This window comes from Hemitrygon akajei, unplaced genomic scaffold (genome assembly GCF_048418815.1).
Source record: "Hemitrygon akajei unplaced genomic scaffold, sHemAka1.3 Scf000116, whole genome shotgun sequence".
In the NCBI taxonomy this organism is placed as follows: Eukaryota; Metazoa; Chordata; class Chondrichthyes; order Myliobatiformes; family Dasyatidae; genus Hemitrygon; species Hemitrygon akajei.
This window is the reverse complement of record NW_027332002.1, coordinates 1,123,076-1,140,317: the sequence shown is the minus strand read 5'-3', so window position 1 is coordinate 1,140,317 and position 17,242 is coordinate 1,123,076. Positions and strand designations below refer to the sequence as shown.

At 44.1% G+C, this 17,242-nt stretch overlaps 1 protein-coding gene across 1 annotated transcript in view; it reads right to left on the bottom strand.

The window, feature by feature from the left end:
* LOC140723506 (uncharacterized) overlaps nt 1-17,242 on the bottom strand; it is a 321,455-nt gene that overhangs the window by 162,251 nt on the left and 141,962 nt on the right. The gene's annotated exons all lie outside the window — the stretch shown is intronic.

The following is a 17,242-nucleotide window of genomic DNA, read 5'->3' as shown; positions in this document are numbered from 1 at the left end:
CACATCTAGTGTAGATGGTAAAAGATGCCTTCTGAAAACATTACTCTACCTGTTTGAGTCTCAGAATCGTGGGCTGGCACAGGACACACTGGGATCTGTGGAAACACTTTCATTCAGTGGAATGACACTGACCCCGATTGACTGCGCGGTCCTGTCTCATGTCATTGGACTCTGTGATACAATAAAACACCTGGACCTGTGGAACTGCCGCATTCAGTGTGAAGGAATCCATCGGCTGGAACCTGGGCTGCACAAGTGCCAGAAGTTGAGGTAACTTGATTTATCTCTCACTTTGAACTGAGAAGCTGTTCCATTGTCTTTTCTCAATGTTCAGGAATTTGGGTAAAACTGTAGTAAACCAGATAGTAAAGAATTGTGAAAAATGACCAGGGGATCGGTCAGCAATTCTCCAAGAACGGGAAGGTGGTGTGTTTCCTTGTGAAGTGATGTTGGAAACTTAATCAGATCCTTGAACTGTTAAACTGTTCTATTGTTTTGTTTCAATGTAAAGTGATTTGGGTAAAACTGTAGTAAATCAGATTGTAAAGAATTTTGAGAAATTAACCAGGGGGTCGGTCAGTAACTTTCTAAGGGAAGTAAAGGTCTGAATTTCCTTCTGAAGATATTTTGGAGTCATTATCAGATCCGTGAAAAACGGCCATTGGTTTAAATGTAGTAAATCACAGGAATGGCCGTTTCTCGCTGCCTGTGACATGTCCATTGACAAATTTCCTTCTCCAACTGACACTCAAACAGACACTGACTGTGGCAGGTGCACCAGGGCTGCAAACCGCCTTCCCAGTGAGCGACAAGAGAGGGTCAGCGGACTGTCCCAGTGAGGGGAAACGATTTACCTCTGTGAGTTTGCCCTCCTCTGCTCATCCCCGTGTGTGACTATCACCATCACTCCACCTGTGTGACTTATCTCACCACTAGATACCGAATCTCCATGCGGGCACCACCTCTCGACCGTGGGACTCCGTTCAGACCCACCCCTACCATGCAATCTATTTCTGCATCCTCTAATCTTGAGGGTCATCTTTTCCCGTTGGATTCCTCCTGCGCGACTTCTTCTCCATTCCCCTTCCCTTAGGGATCTCTCTTCCCCATCCTCCTTCCGCCTGTGGGATCCCTCTACCATCCACTTTCCTTCTGTGGGATTGCTCTTCTTCATTCCCCCTTCCTCCTGTGGGATCGCACTTCCCCATCCCCTTCCTCTGCAGGTTCCGTTTTCCTATCCCTTTTCCATCTCCCATCGACACATTCCCATTAATAAATATTCCTCATTGTGGGAATTCCGCCCAGACTTCAACCCTGCCCTTATGACCCTCTCACATCAGGAACATGTTGCTCCACGTCGGGGAATGTGACAGAATATGTGGAGTTACCAAGGCCATACCAACAGACCAAATTACCGACATTCGGTGAATACCCTGGAGCTGGGCAGTGAGGGACATTGACAGTGATGGGAACTCCGAGCAGTGATTTACTGAAGGGTCTACTATTTTCTGAAATTGCCAAGTGAGAGAAATTCACTCAGATCTATGGTTTGAATCACTTTCTTCATGAATTTGTCTGTGTGTTTAGACTAGGGTGGAATACACTGGGAGATTCGGGAGCGAAACTGGTGTTTCAATCTCTGAAGAACCCGGCGTGTAAAATACAGAAACTGTGGTAAGTACCAGACTGTGGGTGATTGTGTTTACAGTCACTGGTTGTCTAACACTGAAGATTAATGAATCAGTAATTCTGTTACTGATGAATACTGTTGATTTGTAGCGTCTCCTGTCTCTCTGTGTTCTTACCCTCACTCTCTCTCTCATCTCCAGGCTGGAGAGAGTCGGTTTCACAGATTCTGGTGCTAACGATCTCGTCTCCGCTCACAGTACAAACCGATCACTGACGGAGCTGGATGTGAGCGGAAATAAGCTGGGAGATTTAGGAGTGAAACTGGTGTCTGCGGCTCTGAGGAACCCGGAGTGTAAAATACAGAAACTGGTGTAAGTACCAGACTGTGGAAAATAGAGTTTACAGTCACTGGGTTTCTGACACAGAATAGTTATGTGATCTCCCGTCTACCTGCGCTTTACCCTCTTTCTTATATTTGCAGGCTGATTGAAGTCGGTCTCACAGATTCTGGTACCAGGGATCTCGCCACCACTCTCAGTACAAACCGATCAGTGATGGCGCTGGACCTGAATAAAAATAGACTGGGAGATTCAGGAGTGAAACTGGTGTCTGCGGCTCTGAGGAACCCGGAGTGTAAAATACAGAAACTGGCGTAAGTACCAGACTGTGGGAGATTGTGTTTACAGTCACTGGGTGTCTGACACTGAACATTAATATGATCACTAATTGTGTTAAACACTGGGAATTTGTACCATCTCCTGTCTATCTGTGTCATTCACCCACCCTCTCTCTTAACTCCAGGCTGAACTGTGTCGGTCTCACAGATTCTGGTGCCGACGATATCCTCTCCGCTCTCATTACAAATCAAACACTGACGGGGCTGGATTTGGGATTGAACTCGCTCACAGACAGATCAATCCCCGCTCTCCGCCGCCTCATACTGACTCGTCGGAGTCTGGAGTGGATCTGGTGAGAGTTTGTGTTAAAGTTCAATGCGATAAAATATCAGTGGATCCATGGTTTTGCTGGTGATTTTTGTCTGTGAGTGTTATTGAAACTTTAACCACAGTCCTCTGCTGTTAACACTGTTGTGTCATTTGTTTATTTCCACTTTATTCCATCTGTTACAGGCTGGTGAGGAATCAGTTCAGTGAGACCGGGAGGATGAAACTGCAGGAATCCAGACCCACGCTGAGAGTGATCCTGTGAACATCTGAATTTGTGAACATTTCTCCCAAGGGATGGGAATATTTGGCCGATTCCCTGCCCTTCTCTTTAATCGCCATGCTCCAGGGTTGATATCCAACCATTCTAACTGACTCCAACTGCACTACACATTAGATTCTAATCACAGTCATAAAATTTCACGGCACTGCTTACACCGGATTCCCGGGTCAGAATTTTCCCCCAAAGGAGACCCTGGAAAATTAGGCAATCAGGAGGTGTCCAGGGGCGAAGCTCAGTAACGGACAGCAGTCCTCGGATTGATTATCTGGGGAGAAATATCACTCTGCTAAGGTTAATACATTCAGCAGTGTGGTCAGTGTAGTGATGTTAGATTGATAAATAACTCTGCAGTAAGCAGGGCTCTGTAGCGATCTCGCACACGGCCCTGAAGAGTGATTTTATAATCGTCTGTTCTCCGACGCAGAGTAACGGTGAGAAACGGGACTGATTATTCAACCTGTCGCTCGTTCTCGCCGGTCAGTTAATTGTGTGTGACTGTGAATTAATCGGAAGCAGCTTATTTTGTCCCGCACCTTAGAAGTTCACACTCTGTTAATTTACACTTGTCATAAGAATCAGTATCAGTTTGAATATCATCAGAATATGTCTTGAGATTAGTTAACATTGTGGTAGGTATGTAATGCAATACATGACAACAAATGAAGAAATATATACACTATTTACATATATGTATTTTAAATAGTTAAATAAGTTCTGCAAAATAAGAAATAAAATAAGTAGTGAGGTAGAGTTCATTGGAACACAGCTCAATCAGAAATCATATGATGATGAGGAAGAAGCTGTTCCTGAATCGCAGAGTGTGTGCCTTCCCGATTGTAACATTGAGAAGATATCATGTCCTGGGTGGTGGGGATCCTTACTGATGGACGCCGCCTTCCTCAGGCACTGCTGCTTGAAGATGTCCTGGATACTGCGGAGTCTGATATCAAAGGTGGAGCTGTCTAATTGAACAGCTCTCTGCAGCTTGCTTTGATCATGTGCAGTATGATCCTGTGACACCACTCAACACCGTGATACATCCAGTCAGAATACTCGCCACGGTACATCTGTAGGAATTTTCATGCGTAGCAGGCGACATACCAAATTCCCACAAATTCCTAATGAAAGATATCCGCTGTCTTTCTTTCTTTATATCTGCATCGATATGTTGCGACCAGATTAGGTCCTCAGAGAAGTTAACACAGAGAAACTTGAAATTGCTCCTCCCTGCACTTCTGATTCCTCAATGAGGACTGGTGTGTCCTACACTTTCTGAAGTTTACGATCAGTTCACTGACGTTCAGTGCAATGTTGTTGTTGACACCACTCATCGACCTGGCATATTGTGCTCCTGCATGCACTTTAGTCACCATCTGAGCGTCTGCTAATAATGGTCAGGTCATCCGCAAATTTATAGATCGTATTTGAGCTCAGCCTTGCCACACAGTCAAGAGTGTAGAGAGAATAGAGCCATGGGCTAAGCAGACAATCTTCTGATTGTTAACGAGGTGGATACGTTAGCTGCACAGTTCGTCGTCAACCTTTTAGAAAGTCAAGCATTCAGTTTCAGAGAGAAATGTGGAGACTAACTATAATAATAATGATGATGTTTTACGCAGAGCTGTAGTCAATAAACAGCACCCTGACATCGGTAATGTATTGTCCAGGAGATGCAAGGCGGCGTGGAGATCCTGTGCGATCGTGCCGTAGGCATTGTGGCGATGGGCAGATTGCAGTGGGTCCAGGTCCTTGCTAAGCCAGGAGTTGATTCTAGCCATGACCAACTTTCGAAGCACGACAACACCTTACATGTGAGTGCGATTGGGCAGTAGTAATCCAGGTAGCTCACACTGCTCTCATCCAGACTCAAGGGTGAATCCCAGAATGCAGACCAGTCCACCGGTTCAAAAAAGTCCTGTTAGATCTCTTGCCTCTTCCTTGTCTATAACGTCTTGGCAATGAAATCAATAAAACGCTATAACTTTGTGTCTTGGTGTCGGACTTGAGGAGTAAAAGTAACCTGGGTTTTCTGTAGCCCTGCAGTACCTTGGACAATGTCCACACATGGATCGGGAAGCTCATTCTGTAAAAGGGCTGGATGGTTAAGAGTTTGTGAAATGTGTGCAGGATAGTTTTTTGCAACAATACATAGAAGTACCGACTAGAGAAGGGGCAGTGTTGGATCTCCTGTTAGGGAATGCGATAGGTCAGCTGACAGATGTATGTGTTGGGGAGCACTTCGGGTCCAGTGATCACAATAGCATTAGCTTCAATATAATTATGGAGATCAGGACTGGACCTAGAGTTGAGATTTTTGATTGGAGAAAGGCTAACTTTGCGGAGATGCGAAGGGATTTAGAGAGAGTGGATTGTGTCAAGTTGTTTTATGGGAAGGATGTAATAGAGAAATTGAGGTAATTTAAGGGTGAAATTATGAGGGTACAGAATCTTTATGTTCCTGTTAGGTTGAAAGGAAAGGTTAAAGGTTTGAAAGCGCCATGGTTTTCAAGAAATATTAGAAACTTGGTTCGGAAAAAGAGGGATGTCTACAATAGATATAAGCAGCATGGAGTAAAGGAATTGCTCGAGGAATATAAAGAATGTAAAAGGAATCTTAAGAAAGAGATTAGAAAAGCTAAAAGAAAATACGAGTTTGGTTTGGCAAATAAGGTGGAAGTAAATCCGATAGGTTTCTACAGTTATATTAAAAGCAAGAGGATAGTGAGGGATAAAATTGGTCCCTTAGAGAATCAGGGTGGTGAGCTATGTGTGGAGCCGTGGGAGATGGGAGAGATTTTGACCGATTTCTTCTCTTCGGTATTCACGAAGGAGAAGGATATTGAATTGTGTAAGGTGTGGGAAACTAGTAAGGAAGTTATGGAACCTATGACAATTAAAGAGGTGGAAGTACTGGCGCTTTTAAGAAATTTAAAAGTGGATAAATCTCTGGATCCTGACAGGATATTCCCCAGGACCTTGAGGGAAGTTTGTGTAGAGATAGCAGGAGCTCTGACGGAGATCTTTCAGATGTCATTAGAAACGGGGATTGTGCCGGAGGATTGGCGTATTGCTCATGTGGTTCCATTGTTTAAAAAGGGTTCTAGAAGTAAGCCTAGCAATTATAGTCCTGTCAGTTTGACATCAGTGGTGGGTAAATTAATGGAAAGTATTCTTAGAGATAGTATTTATAATTATCTGGATAGACCGGATCTTATTAGGAGTAGCCAGCATGGATTTGTGCGTGGAAGTTCATGTTTGACAAACCTTATTGAATTTTTTGAAGAAGTTACGAGGAATGTTGACGAGGGTAAGGCAGTGTATGTAGTCTATATGGACTTCAGCAAGGCCTTTGACAAAGTTCCACATGGAAGGTTAGTTAAGAAGGTTCAGTCGTTAGGTATTAATGCTGGAGTAATAAAATGGATTCAACAGTGGCTAGATGGGAGAGGCCAGAGGGTAGTGGTGGATAATTGTTTATCGGGATGGAGGCCGGTGACTAGCGGGGTGCCTCAGGGATCTGTTCTGGGCCCAATGTTGTTTGTAATATACATAAATGATCTGGATGATGAGGTGGTAAATTGGATTAGTAAGTATGCCGATGATACTAAGGTAGGAGGTGTTGTGGATAATGAGGTGAGTTTTCAAAGCTTGCAGGGAGATTTATGCCGGTTAGAAGAATGGGCTGAACATTGGCAGATGGAGTTTATTGCTGAGAAGCGTGAGGTTCTACATTTTGGCAGGAATAATCCAAATAGAACATACAGGGTGAATGGTAGGGCATTGAGGAATGCAGTGGAAAAGAGAGTTCTAGGAATAACAGTGCATAGTTCCCTGAAGGTGGAGTCTCATGTAGATAGGGTGGTGAAGAAGGCTTTTGGAACGCTGGCCTTTATAAATCAGAACATTGAGTACAGAAGTTGGTATGTAATGTTAAAATTGTACAAGGCATTGGTAAGGCCAAATTTGGAATATTGTGTAGAGTTCTGGTCACCGAATTATAGGAAAGATATCAATAAATTAGAGAGAGTGCAGAGACGATTTATTAGGATGTTGCCTGGGTTTCAGCACTTAAGTTATAGAGAAAGGGTGAACAAGTTAGGTCTCTATTCATTGGAGCGTAGAAGGTTGAGGGGGGATTTGATCGAGGTATTTAAAATTTTGAGAGGGATAGAAAGAGTTGACGTGAATTGGCTGTTTCCATTGAGAGTAGGGGAGATTCAAACGAGAGAACATGATTTGAGAGTTAGGGGGCAAAAGTGTAAGGGAAACACGAGGGGGTATTTCTTTACTCAGAGAGTGATAGCTGTGTGGAATGAGCTTCCTGTTGAAGTAGTAGAGGCCAGTTCAGTTGTGTCATTTAAGGTAAAAAAAATAATGGATAGCTATATGGACTGGAAAGGAGTGGAGGGTTATGGGCTGAGTGCGGGTAGGTGGGACTAGGTGAGATGAAGAGTTCGGCACGGACTAGGAGGGCCGAGATGGCCTGTTTCCGTGCTGTGATTGTTATATGGTTATATGTTATATGGTAAAAGCGGTCTAGAGCACCTCAGACTAGCATGGCAGTGTCAAATAACTGGTGACGAGGATTTCTCTCCGCCACTAAACACGCACACACCTCAACATCCAACCGCCCGCTCTCTCCCCACTGCCCTTAACCGTGGTCGCCTCGCTGCATCACCCGTTCCACTCCTCACGCCGCTAGACCCCACGATCTCACCACCGTCCCACTCTGCGCTCTCCTCGCCGCCACTGTCTCAGCGATATCGCCTCCACGAGAACTGTTCTTCAACCCACCCCGCTTCTGCTTTCTCCTCTCTGCTCTACAGCGCGTGCTCTCCTCGATACCCCATCTCCCGGGAGCACAACGCTATCCCAATCCCGTGATATATTCGCAGGCCATCCTCGGCGATTTTCCTTCCATCCCACAGCCCGATATCTCCTCGACAGCCCAGCACTACTACCGTGCTCGCTGTTCTACTACAACTCCCCACGCTCTCCAATGCCTATCACTCACGCTGTACTCACTGTCATATCCCCGCGGTCTCCTCACCGACACACAACCCCATAATCTCGCCGCCCCAAACCGCTGTCCTCTCATCTCTACCCAACACTCCACGCGAACTCACACACTCACCGCAATCTCCTCACAGACCCACACCCTGGGATCTCCTGGCGCCTATATCCTCTCGCCACCAGAACCCTCGCGATCTTATTGCCGCCCCAACCCCGAATGTTCTCCACTGCCCCTTACCCTGCTCTCTCCTAAATGTGACAACAATCCCACACTCCGCGTTACTAGCGACACCCCACCCACAAGCTCTCATCCCTGCTCCACCACCCGCGCTGTACTTCTGCCCCACCCCAGCGATTTTGCCTCCACAGCTCCATCCTGCACTCTCCTCTCATACCTAAGGTATGGCAGGTATGGCATGTCCCCTGGACACCACTTGAAGGGGGCGCCACTGAGCAGTTTCTATTAAAGTCAGACAAGCCATTGTCGGACAGTGAAAAAAAATAATTTTCTTCAGCTTATGATCTGTCTTTGATTATCATGGGTGAGAAGCACTAGGATGGCCTTCTTTCAGAGCATTCTGTAAGAAGACCATGAAACGTTTCTTCACGAGGAAGAAGGAAAGCAGAGCTGAAGGACGGAAGAGACGAAAGTTGGAGGCAGAGGAAGCCAAGAAGTCGAGCAAGTTCTTTGTGCCCTTCTTTGAAAATCCCGGAACAAGTAGTTCGACGCGTTCCATGGAGTCGCCTGCACCTGCTACAAGTTTGTTGGAATCCGAAGGTGGATCAAGTACACGTGCGTCACAAGCTGTGGAGCCAGTCAAGTCAGATAAATCCCAGTAATACGAGATTAAGAGTGACATGATAGGAGGAGAAGACGATGGTGGTGGTGGTGATGTTGAGCTTATTGACGAGATTTTATCTGACGAGACTGAACCTAATGAACGGGATCGTGTCAAAGAGCCTGGGACCAGAAGTGATTGAACAACATGACATTGGACTGCTGAAGTTTGACAAGGATACTGGAAAAACAATTCTGCCTGACGCGTCGAGAGCAGAAATAATAAAGCTGGGTTCGAAATATTTCCAGAACAGTGGAAATACTGTTCTGCCTTTCCTACCAACAAATAACCGCTCAATGAACAAAAGTTGGTTCAAAAGAAAATTCGGAAATGGTCGTGGTGAGGAAGTGACTCGCTCATGGCTGATCTATTCCCCTTCCAAAAAGTCTGCATTTTGTATCTGTTGTCTTCCCTATTCCCGGTCAGGCCATCAATCCTCAGTGGAGCAGGAACGTGGATTCAACCAGTGGAAAGCACCCGAAAGGATTAGTGTTCATGAAAATGCCAAGAATCATTGGGAACGTTTCACACAGTGGAAAGAAATGGAAAGAAATTTAGCTGGAAACAGAGGAGTTATTGACGCGGTATTTCAGTCACATATTGAGAAGGAAAAGCAGAAGTGGCGTAGTATCTTGACGAGAATCCTTCACTGCATAAAATCCCTTGCGACTCAGAAGCTGATTTTGAGAGGACACAGGGAATCACTTCAGCTAGACGATGACTCCAATGTGGGAAATTTCTTCGGCTTACAGAAACTACTGACCATCTTTGACCCTGTGATAAAAGAACAACTCACTCATTTGGAAAGTCATCCTGGATCCACGTCTTATCTTTCACCATGTGTCCAGAACGAATTCATCCACGTGATGGCATCCACTGTTCGCCAGAGTTTACTGAGAAGCATTCGTAAAGCCAAGTACTATGGCCTCATGTTCGACTCCTCTCCTGATTCGGCACACCGTGAGCAGATGTCAGAAGTAGTGAGATATGCGGAAGATGATTTTGAGAGGAAAACAGGAAAACAGTCCGTGAGAGTCCTTCCTTGGTTTTATCCAGATCAGCCAGAAGGATGCTGAGAGCTTGGTTGAAGACATCTTGAAACAGCTAGGGAAGGACGAAATGTAGCTACATGTTTGTCTGTCACAGTGCTATGACAACGCTGCTGTGATGGCTGGACACAGAAGTGGTGTTCATCAAAGAATAAGTGAGTAAAACAATCTGGCAGTGTTTGTGAATTGCGACAATCACTCAATCAACTTGGTGGGTGTACATGCAGCCAAGCAGGATACAACGATGGTCATGTTTTATGGAATCATTGAAGCTCTCTACGTGTTTGTCTCTCGTTCAAACAGCGCTGGGAAAAACTCAAAAACGCCGTGCCTGTGGTTGTTAATTCGGAGTCCGCAACCAGGCGCAGTGCAAGAACAGAAGCAGTGAAGCCCGTCAGCAAGTACCTTGAGGAGATACTTCAAATTCTCCAGGACACGATAGACAATGAAAACGACACCAGTGAAACAAGAAGTGACGCAAGGCAGCATGTTGAGTTTCGATTTTCTGATTTTGCTAGGATTTTGTAACTAAGTACTTTTTTGCACAGATTGTATTCAAAAGAGTCTGCAGGATCCTAGCGTGAACTTCCACGATGCTCCCCTGGATTTAAAAGCCCTCCGAGATCATTTTTATGATGAAAGAGAAGCGTTGGTCAGTGCGTCACTCGGAGAAGTTTTCGGTCTTTATCAAGAATGGAATAGTGAAGTTGAAAGATGTCAGAGACGAAAGAGGCGTATGGCTGATGAGAACTCGAGAGCCGCTGGGTTAACAGCTAAGGAGGAAATTGAAAAATTCATGAAGGGAACACTCGACCGTCTTCACAGAGAAATGGACGAAAGGTTCGCTCATTTGCACGACAAGAACACCAGGTTTGGGTTCCTTCTCGATGTCGCGGAATTGTGTTACGGCTCCGACTGTAGCGTCATAAAGAAGAAATGCGAAAATGTGGGCGAACTGTCCAGCTCTGAAGTTGGTGGACAGCAGCTATATGATGAAATTTTGGATTACAGAATGTTGCTATCAAGGCGGGTCGACCAGAAGAGGTTCTTGAATTTATTGTTTCCGTTTGTAGATGAGAGCGTCTTCCCCAATTTTTCTATTGCTATTCAGATAATGTTAACCATCGCAGATTTCTCCGCCAGCTTTGAGATCATTCAGCAAGTTAAAACTAACACTGTGAGCTTCCGTGGGTCAAGGCAGACTCTGGGATCTTGCTCTGCTGAGTGTAGAAGGAGAAGAAGCTGAAAAAAATGTCTTTGATCACATCATAGACGAATTTGCATCAATGAAAGCGAGGAAGATGTAGTTATAATTTTCATGTAGTACTATCATTTGTTAATTATAAGATTAACGATCCTAACTTGTATTTTTGAGTTGATATTATGATAAAGTTAACTAAAAGGTGGGTGTCAGGTGTTTGGAGAGGGACGCAATTTCGATGCTTGCCATAGGCGATATTTTCTGTAGATACGCCCGTGGTTGGTGTGTGGTGAGGAGGCAATTTTTGTAACTGATGAGCAACAATCTACGGAAGGTTGGCATCTGCCGGCCCTCAAACCATATGGTTGAATCCAGACTGTTCCACGTGCTCTTCAATAATGACCCTGCTCAGATATCGCAAAAGTACCCTACTCTTTACCGAGCGCTAGTACGAGGAACACGGGAAAACTAATGTGACCCACAGACACCCCTTGTTCCACGCGTCACAATGTATCCTGTGCAAGATGAACCTGAACATCATACTTCATCAATTCTCAATTATCATCACGCTTTTCTCCCTGTCCACAGAGTGAAATACCTTCCATTTTCCACACCTAGAGTGATAGATCACTCTGTGTCGATACCACTCTATGGGTGAAACGCACTTCTCTTGTACCCGATCGTTCATTTCATTCTGTCACCGGCCAGGTGGAAAGCAAACTGACTGCCCAGCGTTTGCCGTTCGCAAAAAGTCTACCGGCCTAATTGTGAACCCAATCATGACGGCTCCCATGGCAAAGCTGACTGGCACTGCATAGTTGCACCTCGTGGTTTATTCACAGTCGGTGGAATATAGACAACACTCTACAAGTTCTAGGTCCACCCGTTTATTTATACAAACATATGCCTTTGTTTAACTTCTACATTAAAACAACGAAGAACACCGGAACTACCAGAACTAATTAACACAATTAGTTTAAAATAATCCAATCCTGGAACAGGTTACAATTATCCTTGGTTTGCCTACTATCCCGGAACAACTTCATAATATCAAAGGTCGTTTAGGACTGTGTGGTCCCGCAGGAAAGAGAGATTCGAGAGTTCGAGCGTCAGTGCAGTGAATCTACTTATTAACATTATTAACAGAAGCGTCAGCGATCGTTGTTGGGATCATAAGTGAAGTCACCGGACGAGGAGCTAGCCGGACCCCACCTGCTGATAATCCCCTGTAAGTGTAGATATCAGGAACAGTGGGATATAGTTAATCCGACGATGCAGCGTGACCCGGAAGGTCATTCTGCGACTCTGTCAATATTCACATCTGCAGCAACAAGCTCACTGTATCATTAACATCAACCGAACTGATACGGAAAAATAGTTCGTACTTTTACACCTGCCCCTTCGACGGATGATCAAAAAGAGTGCGTCCGTTAACTTGCGCAGAAGAGTGAATTTTAGTGGGAACTGCTTACGTAATGTTTAAGCTTCGATACGACGCCGAGTAGATTCACAATAATGTAATAGGAACTTGGAGTTTGAAGTAAACGGGAAGTATGGATTGTGTGGAACTTTTTTTTTGCTCTGGGATAGAGGCTGAAGGGTGAATATATAAAGATTTATATAAACAACATGGAGTAGATAGTGTAGACAGTCAGCATTTCTCCAACCGAGTGGATTCTAGAACTAGTGGCTATATTTTTATGAGAGAAGGGAAGTTTTGAAGGGCTTCCTGAGTAACACAATGTTCAGTGTGGTGGGCACATGGAACGAGATGACAGTAGAAATAGTTGAGGCTGATATAATTGGAATGTCTCTTTGGAATTTGGACGAGATCATGTTACGAATGCTTTGGAATGGTTGTTGTCTAAACACAGCAAATGGGAAGGCACGCGGTCCGGCACGTTCAATCCTTCATGACAATGAGCTGTAAATAAATCAGGCAGACACTTCGACAGGTTTGAACGACATTGAAGCTTGTGGAAGAGAAATGCAAGATTGCTTTCTTTCAGTAGCCTTTAGACCAGCTGAGAATCATCTCGTGTTTTGTGTTAATAACCTGAATAAATGTGTTTTCACGCAATCTCGGCAATGTAGGGATGGATGGGATTCCTGGGAGAACTGTGGAGTGTTGTTGATAGTATCGCCTCCCGAAAATATCAACCACATTCAGATTTAATTGAAAAGTGAGTGTGCGTCATCTGTACATGATTTAAGAATATCAATGCGAGGAGTACTGCATCGTTGCTTATTCATTAGTTTTCACAGAAGATACTCAAATATTTTGGTGTTAATCTCTGACTTCTGTAAGGGCTAATTTCCATAAACTGGCATATTGCGGGTAATCTGGAATATAACGTGTTAGAGGATCGAGAATGGAAGATTGTCTTCTGCAGGCAATGGGTGGAGTGGTCAATTGAGTAGGTTTTGATACAGCTAAGTGGTACTGCCGATCAAGAAGCAAATACAACAACACAACGTAAGCTAAAATAAAACAGGTAATTTATTTCCTAAATTTGTATTCTTCTACTAATTACTGGGAAAGAATATTTTCTATTCTCAAATCCTGCTGGGGCTTTTGGAGGCGGTTGTGCGGTATTCGAAAAGTTTTTGCCCAACTTTTTCGCTGTTTCAGATGAAACAGCTTGGCAGTTCGGGAAATATGGAATGAGAATGTTATTAACCGTAGCTCTCTGCTGCTTTACAGTGATCCAATGCAGGGTACAGATAGTTTCGTTACTTTAGTATTGAAGTGACGCTTGTCCTAATTCCTGATTGTGTTCCATCCGGCCCATTCCACGCATTCATACATTTTATTTCTACGTTGAGCTAATTCTTGTCAGGTACAAATGAGACACTTTCAGTTACCAGCATCGGGATGTTTTAAATGAGAATTTTAATCTTATTTTCAAACTAAAAGCGCAGATCTTTTACAAAATGTTGCCTGTTGTAAGACGTGTGCGAGCTGGAACTGAATTCTAATTGGGGGAGAGAACCTTAGCTGATCTTCCATTTGCCTTGCTCAATGCCCGCAAAAACGTCCAAGGAGACAGTATCAACGTCTTCAACTCTGCCCTGAAGTTAGTTTGGGTCGCTGCATAAATACACGTGTTTGTACAGGAACTCATGTTCGTGAGCAGAGTCCCGGTTTGAGCAGCGATATATCGGGCAGAGTAATAGTCGCGATCAGAATACATGGTTAGACTGGCGATAAAATTGGTCACTGAACACGGCAGCCAAAATAGCATGAAGCTGCCCGATACACAGAACAGTAATATGATGCCTTTTCTTCTGTTCTCCATTTCCGTGTCACGTTCAGTCTTACTCTTACAGGTTCGGAAGCCCCTTCGGGATTTGCTGGCCACCAAGATATGCCTGGCCGTCATCCCATTAAATAGAAATACTAAACCAAATGCGCACAACAGGTTTTGAAAGGATTTGAATCTGCTGAGCGCGACAAAGTTTGGAGAGTTGAAGACGTCCAATTTCGGGCGAATACCCCATGAAATATTTCCAATTATATGCTGAGGCTGAAATGCAAATAAAAAGGGTATATTCTCCAAACAAAGCCCCGCCAGTATTACTGCTGCTAGGATTCTGGCTGTCTTCACTCTGCAGAATTTGGTTTTCAACTTCTGACAACACATGGCAACATATCGATCACAGGTGAAGGCCACTGTGTACCACTGTGATAGTTCCAGAGTGACCGCCAGAACGTAGATCGTGGCTTTCAGGACTTCCGTATAATGCAGAAATGAATTTGACAGGCGGAATATTAAAATCTCATAGACAAGGACATTGATGAGAATGACCAGTAAATCTGACCCAGCCATCATCGTCATGTAGGCGGATATGCATTTGGAAAGACCGCATTTTCCCCGGGACAGAATAATAATTGTTAACAAATTAGCTGGAAAAGAAAAAAAAAGCAGAAAAAGACGTCACCAAAGGAGGAAGACAGGTGAATCTTACAACTTGTGTTTGAAATATGTTCATTAGACGGGACTGCACTTTGCAGTGTGATCTTCCCCAGCTGGAAACGGGCTGGAAAACAGCAGGTGCAATTTACTGGAAGCCTGGATAATGTGTTGCCCTTCAGGAGGACAAACGAGCTTACAATTGCAAGCTGGATGGTGGGTTGTGAGGTTTTCCGTACAAAAGAAAAGGAGCTGTAAATACAGATCCATCAGTCATTTAAAGTGAAACAATACATAAAGTTGGTGGCACAGAGAGATTTTTGCACATCGGCCGTCACTGATCAGGAAATTGAGTTATTGAGTTGAAGTTGCACAATACAGAATTGAAGCCGAATTCGTGGTATCGTTTACATTTCTACTCACCTTAGTACGGGAATTATATCAAAATCCCTGACAGAGTTCAGAATCTTTGCAAGGATACCGACGGGAATGAGAAATCGTTGCATGCGTTAGGGGTATATTTCGTGTAAATGCACTCCAGCCTTTTCCCTTCAGGTTGTGTGAAGCTACTTTAAGCGATCATAGGATTAGCGTGAAAGTTGAAATGTTTCGGGGGTAATCTAAGAGAAGTTATTTACTCAGAGAGTGTTGCGAGAGTGGAAACTGTTGCTTGTGGAGAGAAAGATCAGGGATCTATTGTTACATATAAGATAAGTTTGGATAAGGTCAATAATCAGAGGGATATTTTTTCGAGTGCTTGTAGATAAGACAACAGAAGATCAGGTCGGCAAGGCAGGCCGAATAGCCTCTTTTTGTGCTGCAGTACACTTTGATTCTCTGACGCGAACGATGAAAAATACAGTTCTTACTAACGAAACACAATTGCTGATTTCTGAGATGTCATCCCTCCGTTCTCTTTGTAGCGGACAACAGGCGACACCCGCACATGTTCAACAGGATGTCTTCTCACCGGCCATGTAGACAGGTAAGAATACGACGCTTATTGAGCAGCTTGTATAGCGGATAGATTGCGGTGAAACTTCTCAACATACTTTATAAATAAAAGTAATGCCCTGCCAGATGACCAATAGCTGTTTGAAATGCATTACTACGACTTACCGGGTAAACCAAACACTGCTAGAACAGGGTAGCAAACGTCTTTCATTTGTAAGATCGCCGGTCGACGCATTTTCGATTGTTTGTACTATCTCAGATTGTGCAGTTCACATCGGCGTATGACCTGGATCGAGATAGCCTGCCAATTTATAGGAAGAACGAATTCTGCGTCAGTGAAAAACGGGTTCTGCAACAAATGACGTTACTGCCAACCAATGATAAAACAGGGATTGCTGTTCCGCTCCAGTGCCACCTGTTCCCCAGTTGACAGACTGAGCAGCTGAATCATGAAGCTCCTTCATTCACATTCCGCGGCAGAACACTGCCATCCCCCGAGGGAGTGACGTCAGCGCTCCCCTCCCCTGCGGGAACATCGCATCAGAACGAACCACAGTAATTCAGTGAATAGGTTCTGTTCCGTTTGGTAACTGTATTTGTATACAGCGTACTCTTAATCACCACTAATAAGTTGGCTCTGACATTACTGATTTTGTGCTTGCCTTTAACTTACACATAATAATACTTCTTTAGCAATTATCATGATTCTTCCAGTCTAACGTCTTTTTTTCACCTTCCAGCTTGTGATTCATTCCTGAACAAAACAAATGAAGCAACATCTCGGGAATGGGGTATTGACCCTACTCGGACATTACTGATGTTGCATTCTGTTATAGCTGGTGGAGATGCATTGTCATATCTAACATGGTTACACTAAACATGCCAAATGTTAATTCATCTCCAGCAGCACTGAAAATGCCAATATTTAAGTGCATGGAGTTGCTTGTGCCTCACATTAATTTGGTGCCGCTACCAAAGCCGCTCGCAGTGATGGATCTTTTCAGATTTCCACGGAGAGATTACAAAGTTGCACCTTTACTGGGCAATCATTATTACCAATCCACTAGATGAGAATGTCACTGAGATTTTATTTCCATTAGCAGAGATTCGTATGACTGGGTCTGGATATGACACTGTATCAAAGATTTAAAGAGACATAAGAAAGATTGTCTTACACCTTGTCATCTACAAAGTATATGATTGATAAGGAATTTCCTACATCACGCACTGATGGATGTAAGGAGACAAAAATTCTGATTTTTTTGTTATGATGTCATAAAATATTATATACAAATTTACCTGCTCAGTGCTGGGACCATGGGATTAATGTGCTGGAGCGGGGCAACTTCGGCGCCTCAGAAGGTGTTAGACTACAAGGTTGAGTAGTGATGCATAGCAACGTAGAACACCTACAGC